Raw genomic sequence first — 7850 nt, 5'->3', positions numbered from 1 at the left:
CTCCCTTAATTGGCCACTTTAAAAGCTGTACAAAAGGGGGTGGTGATGGACGGAGCATCTGAACCAATTAAACACTCACACCCAGTCAACAGATCTGGGTTTAATCCATCACCGTTCTTTAGCCCACTCTGCCACCCCAGTTCAGACATGGCCATATGCAAATCAGTCTGACCCTGTGCCTCATGGGAACAGTCCAGCCCGAACTGCCAAGCCATGCCTTCCCTGGACCGGAAGCAAGCTTCCGAGGACCGGTTTCTGGCATTTCAGCCGTCTTCAGCCCGGCTTGCTTGAATCCAGTGGCAAAGTGAGCAAGGGACTCACGTCTGAGCATACCCTGCCAACTTATGGCGAACAAAGTGGTACCACCCCCTTTTGTACCACTTTAAAAGCTGGCTACAACCATAAAAAATATGTGGTGGCAGGCATTATAGAGCTCAGGGATATGTTCCTTGTGGTCTAAAAATGAATAGATTTTTTTTAGGGGGGCAAGGTGAGCACATACTACTTTAAAGGAGCAATGGGGGGGTAACGGGACGCAAAGTCAGTTTGATGGAATCAAAGCTGTAAAACCTAAAGCATTTTGTTTAGAAATGAACAAAATGAGGGGGTTTGTTTTGTCATAGAAATTATGGTTAGTGCTCTAGGAAGTTAAAATGAGGACACACATTTAGGAGTTCTCAATATCTTCTGCATCCATTTCAGTAAAACATTCTGCCATTCAGACTGAAACTTACTTTTAACGCCAGCAGCAGTCTGTCCGTTAACTCTGTAGTTTTCTACAGCAGCTTCCCACTGCGTTATAATAAACAACTAGCCCGCTAACCTTTTGTATTCAAGTAAAAATTGAGGCACTCCTGAACGCTATTTTGTTGTGATAAGAGCGATTGAATTGAAAGCCTTTTCTCAAGGGCAGGCTGTAGTATATGAGCATTGAGAAGTTGATGCAGGCTTGAAACCAATAGGTTAAAAATGTGAGAGGACATGAGTTTTTAGCAGTTTGAGCCATAATGTATTTTTAAAGAGGCTACAAATAGTTAAAAAAGAGAGAGATGTTGAGAATACGTGCAACATCCCCTTTTGGTTGTGTGTACATGTAGGTAGCTAACCTAATAAGATCTTAGCTTACATTAACAAAAACCTAAAAATTCACTTAAAAACAAAGGTTAAAGTGGCATTATAGTTAGGTGTTAAAATATGATAATAAACTAATGTTTAAAAAACATAGAATCTCTGAAATTCATCCGTTCTAATTTACTGAGCTAACTTTAACTTGCGCCCCAGGCACGCACTACTTATGACCACAGATATTGCATCACTCACCATGTTTTAAATTGAATCATTGATGACATCAAGTGACATCATAGAGGATACCAATGATGATGACATGGGCCCTTATCTGGGCACACCCATCTCACTTAGGACAACACACTAAATAATATAAAAGTGATGGATGGAATACTTCAAATAATCTCAGCAACTGGCAATTACATTACAATTCAGTGATAACACAATAGTCATACTCAGCATAGAGTTCTTGGGTGTATAAGTGTGGGGTGATAACATGGAAATAGCGTAAATGCTGGAGACAAGTCTAATTGTGCATTTTAAAAGTTATGTGATGCACCGTTTACAAATCACTAAAGTTTGGGGTGGATGCGGGGTCATGTGAAGTCTTTAAGGGTGTAATCCCATTCCTGATGAGGAATGTGTAACTCTAGGCATAGACTTGAGAAGAGGTGGAGAGAGGATTGCCATTAGAAATTCTTTGTGAACTTTTGACAAGGGATTGATAAATAGTTCTTCGTAAGCACTGCTACTGGGTTACTGGTGAAGAAATGCTATTTGGTTACAGGACCCATAGAATTCCAAATATGACCTCCTGATTCCTTGCCTTGCCCTGGCCATTTCTGCCTGATGCACTGATTATCAGCCGTCCTTGTAGATTCAACTGGTAGAATTACATCAGGACAAGAGTTTATGTATCGTGTACAATTATGTCCCACACAATCTAATATGTGATCGTATATTTAGGTATAATTTCTCAAATAAGCCACCAACTTTCCCTGAATTGTGAATACCCATACCCTATTTCAGATGAACGTATGTTCCTGTGGTGAATCTTCTGAATACCGTATATGGCTGATCCAAGAATACAGAGACTACTGTTGTGGAGCCTGTATTATGTATGAATATTTACTGATGAACCAATATGAAAAATTGTATCACACATTATGATTTTCTAATCTATTTGACTTACATATCCTCACTGCATCTTTTTGTTAAAAATATGAAAAACTGGGTCAGGTGATATGTTTTTGTAACTATTTCACTTACAAATCCTCACTGGAGCTTTGTGTTGCAAACCAGAATCTGCTAGATGCCATTGCTTCTTTTGCCGCACCCTCTCGTTCCCATGGCGATGTTGTTGCTTTTTCTATCTTCACCTTCATTTTTTATTTTGTTCTTCTTTCCTATTAAATTTTTAATTGTCCTTTTGCCCCAATACCTGTTGAATTTTGCTGAGACTAGAATTGATTTAAATAATTCAAAAATTTTAATTGCAGAAAATTAACTGGACGTGTGAAATGTAAATTTGAGACTCTTGTTTCAAAACATTATTAACCCTGTATAATATGCCATGAAAGTGAAATCCACATTAATATAGATTTATGTGAATCTTTTGACCCTATTCATAATGATTGGAGAAAACAAACACATGTTCTTGCTAAATCTAGATATGTTCGACAAACACAACAGATAGTATTGATATTGTTGCTCGGATAGGAATTTACCTTGAAAAAATTAAAAGATGCGTTAACAAAACAGGAACAAGTTGGTATAATTAAATGCAGCAGCCAGGAGAGCATCGACAGATTAGCATCAGAAGACAGTGTCAATATGCAGAAGTTTTGGCCGATCATATTCACAGTTTATGAGGGACAATAAAACAATTTCACATTCTTAGAGAGCATGTGGGCCCGGGTCTAGTCATAAATTATAAGTAGAACCATCTGATAACGGGGACACAGGTGGCTCTTGGCCTCAGGGAGAGCTTGTGTGGGCCAGTGTGTATGTGTCCAGGTGCCTGGCATCAGGAGCGTGTGATCACTACGTGTGGTGTGCATGCTGTGTCCTGAGTGTTATTAACTACATGTGGCATCTAACTTTGTGGTATTTTGAGAGGGTGAGCTTTTGTTCAAATGGGTTTTATTGAGGCTAATTTCCTAAGACCTGTTTGTGGTGTAGCTGCCTATAAGTTGGATCAGCCAGGGTTTTCCCTGGTTGCGCATTAATCTTCAAGCTGAGTGTAATCCCACCTGTTACCTATCACCGTGTATTTCTGGCTTGGTGTTGATGAGGAGGTCATCTTGGGTGAATTTGACAGCAATGGTATGAGCTCGTTATTGTGTGTGCATAGAACGTGGCAGTCATTGATATCATATTTTACGTCATTCTAATTATTATGCATGCAGTTGTCATATCGTACATCGACATTGCTTTTACTAGTTTTAACATTATTATGTGTGCATAGTTTATGGTGTGCATCGACATTGCATTTACTGGTATTGTCGCTGTTGTGCCTGCACATATCATGGTGTACATTACCAACGCATTCACCAATATTAACAATATATTCATTGATATGGCCATGAAAGTTCTCACACATCTTTGAGTAAGCCACCCAAAACTATCCACAATCTTAGCCCCACATAACACAATAGAATGATGATAAGTTAGTTAAAAACCCATCCGATAAAGGGGGGCAAATTTGTGCTCTTTTGGAGGGAGACATACATTGAGGAGGCATACAAGCAACTAGATTTTGTTGACTGTTACTAAAGAACAAACAAGCAATACTACAGAGATAAGTTTTGCAAGACTCTCACTGAATAGAACAATCATACAATAATTGAATAAGACGACTTTGTGTGTTTCATTGTTAACTGTCTTTTGTGGTCTTAAGTGATCGAAATAAAGATATTGATTGTATTGGCTGAATTTAAGTTTTTGAAAAAGAATACACCTACTACACCAACCTTGCATCTGTTACACAAAATTTACAAGGCTAGTCTTAACCCACCAAGACAGCTGATTATCTCGTCCAAGAACAGTCTCTTAGAGAATATATCTATATATGTGGACTAGTTGTGTTCTTCTTTGTTCAAAACCTGTCTTCTTATGACAGAGATACTAAAGACTTAGGACAGATTTGAATTCTTGGAGGTAAGCATTCTCCATCGAAACGGCAATGGGCGATCCTCACCTCCAAGAATGCAGTATACCTGCCGCATCTAAATGCGGGCAGAAATTTGGGTCAATCATTATGGAGACTACTCTGCCTCTGTGGTGGTGAACTGCCTTCGAAGACCTGTGGCATCGACAAAATGACTACATGTCCGCCCACCCATTTGGATGAGAGGACATGTGGTCATATTTTACTGGTTCTTACCACAAGCAACAACCTGGCAACAAAGAACAGTAAACAAAGTTTTATATACCCACTCCCCACCATGGTGAGGGGGGGGGGGGGTCATTACTTTTTTTTCTTTACAAAAAAAAAATCCTGTTTTGGGATTTTCTTTTTGAAAAGCAAAAAGATTATTGTTTGCTAAAGAGCTGAATCCTTCTGACACAGCCCCTGTAGCGAACAGTCAAATGAAATGACAGGAACCCCCAACAGTGGTTCCTGCCAATGCCTTTACAAATGACAGCCTAGTAGACAGCAAATTATACATTTGGCAGGCGTTGTGGGCTAGACCTGGCAGGCGTAAAGTCTTCCGCCAGACCAATGGTTCCTACTCGTCTGCCAATATTTAAATCAGCCCATACTTTCCCAAATATCAATTAGGAACCATCATTTTGCACTGCAAGTCTTGATATCAATGCATTATACAACAGCATTAGACACAATGACGGCATTAGTGCCAGCAAATGCTATCTGAGGGCTTAGGTGGTCAACTTTCTGGAGCACACAAATATGCTGATTAAATTATGCTTCAATGAGAACATTTTCTTCTTTGAAAAACAGTATTTTAAATAGTTACAAAGAATGGCTTTGGGCACATGCTTCGGACCTAGATATGCAAATGTAGTCATCGGTTAGTGGGAGGAACAGAGGCTCAGGTCAAATGAAATGGAGCACCACACCGATAATTTAGTGATGAGGCTTAGATCCATCAAAGTTGTATTCTTAATTTTGAAAAGAGATGAAAAGGGCCTGGAACTGTTTCTTTCTGCTCTACATGTTAATCAACTAAATTTGATATTCACTGTGAATTACAGCAAGGACGGTATATATTTCTTGGATCTTAAATCAACAGTGACAGGCGCGACCCTGGAGACCAAGCTCTTAAAAAAACACTGCTGGTAATTCAATATTGCATGATAATAGCAACCATTCTCCTACTTTCAGGTGGTGCAGTGAAATTCTGCGATCAAAACGCAATTGTAGATCAAATAAGCCATACATAATGGTACGAAATGACATGATATATAGGTTCAAACGATAGGATACCCCAACTCAATGCTTAAACACGATTCACATAGAGCTGATAAAGTGAGCCGAGAACCGATCGTGTATAGACCCCACCAAGTTAAGGCCAATAAAATAAGAGAAATGGAGGAACCCGTTTGTTTCATCCCTACTTATAACCAAAAGCTGGAAAGGTAATGCTAATCCTAAAGAAACATTGGGACATTCTTCTTCAAGAGAAAACACTCAAGGGAGTAATTGGTACCAGTACATCTACAACGTTCAGGAGAAGTGCATCACTGAAGGATAGATAGATTAGTGCATAGCCATCTTAACCCTACCTCAATTTCTTGTTTAAAATCAACATCAGGATTTTACACATACAGGATTTGCAAGGCCTTTAAATTCCGTCCTAATGTTCATTATTAATGTGTTTTGGATCAGATTAAACAAAATCGTAAGATCAACAAGTACATTACATGAAACTAGCCCATGTTGTTTAGGTATCACATGTCCATGTGAGAATTGGTATGCAGGAAGCACCACACTCCCCATTAAGGACCACATCCTTCAGCACATGAGAGTCACCACTAACAATGATGTGAGCTACAGTACTGCAGGCAACTTGGATGACAACAACAGGAACGTAGTAAAGTTCTTTGGAATTTACTGCATTCTTAAGATCCAAGGAGGGAGTGGCAGGACATTAGCTCTCTGGACTTCAGAGTACAAGTACATCTTGGACCTGTCTGGCTAGGCCCGGGAATGAACCTCAACAAGGAACATTTGGACATTTAGACATTTATTAACACAGTGAGATAATAATAGTTACAGGTTTGAGACCTTAGTCAAATGTTTTTCATAAGCAATATACGTGGATTCCATTTTAAATATATGTATCGCAGGTTTTAAATTGAGCACTCGCTATATAAAACTTTATAAATAAATAAATAAATAAATGAAGGGTGTGTCACTGATTACAACTGTATGATTGTTTTTAGGAAATCATTGATTGGTGGAGTCAAACTTTGAAAAGATGAAGGAAACACATTCATTAAGGAAATGGACTCTATACACTTTGATATTTACATTTTGGACATCAATCAATGTGATTCTCAAAGTAACTTTAAATGAATATTTAATTCTGTGCAGTATTAAGTGAGACTGTTATAGAAAAAATAAGGTTACTATTGCCAAAACTAATTAAATATCTGTATCAAGAATTGTTTATTGTACATACAGGCACACTACTTTATTTAATGATTGCTGAAATAACCTATGGAAAATTATGTTTTTAGAAGGCTACGATAACCGTCATTATTTTTATGAACAACAATGACTCCATGACACTCCAGAAAGACTTGTCACAATACAGAACAACTAATAGAAAATTACAGAAAAAATGATGTTCAAATACAAAAGTATTTTTTCTTTTTTCATCAATGTGTATTAGTGGCCCTAATCACTATGAAATAACATACTGAATATAAAATATTTGTCAACTACCAATCATGTTCAATTAACAAGCTGGAGTTATGCAAATGAGTAATTTCCAATCATGATAGTTAGGTGATGCAATCTATTTCACGTTTTGGGTATTATTACGCACGAGTATGATAGTCTCGTACACACAGTTTAAAGTGCACTTGTATATGAACAAGACCCGGTAGGGTTGAAACGCGTTGTGTACTCTGCCCAACTGAATAAATGAATTGCAGCAAATCTTATTCTGGAGTTGCTCGTGCTTACCCATCTTGCATGTAAAGTGAGGGAAGTATGTTTTGAGTTTTTTTGAAGAGTACCAAAACATCTGCATCATGAAGCCCCAGCCTGTGAGCTTAGAGTCCCCAATCTCTGATTATTCAGTGGATGGCATATCAATATACATATATATCTCTAACCTAGTGGCAGTTGCCAGTCGGTAGTTATAATTAGGATTGTGTTCCCATATGAAAAGCATTTTTTGTTTGCTCATAACTTGGCTTCATTTGATGAATCTTCAAGAAATTTACCAAAAAAGTCTCATCCACCTCAGCTACTTCCGGGAACGTTTCGGTGTTAACCGTCAAGTGGGAGCTGAGAAAAAGGTGGAGGGGGGTTCCCAAAACATGTTTCTCCATTCATTTTTCCTATGAAATTTAGTCACAGCTACATCCCAAATCACTGATTGAATTTACACCAAATTTGGCAACCATTGCAGGACTCGGGACTTGGGGCCAGATGTAGGTCGCCCAATACCGGTCGGTAACGGCCGAAATTACCGAATTTCGGCCGTTACCGACCGATATTTGGCATTTGGAATGTAGGTGGCATGATTGTTGGATTAGGTATTTTACCGAATCGGTAACTTAAGGAGTCGGTAAATTACGGAATTCTT

Source organism: Lissotriton helveticus, chromosome 3_1 (assembly GCF_964261635.1).
Source record: "Lissotriton helveticus chromosome 3_1, aLisHel1.1, whole genome shotgun sequence".
NCBI classification, from domain to species: domain Eukaryota; kingdom Metazoa; phylum Chordata; class Amphibia; order Caudata; family Salamandridae; genus Lissotriton; species Lissotriton helveticus.
The sequence above is the reverse complement of the archived record's forward strand: the minus strand, read 5'-3'. Positions refer to the sequence as shown.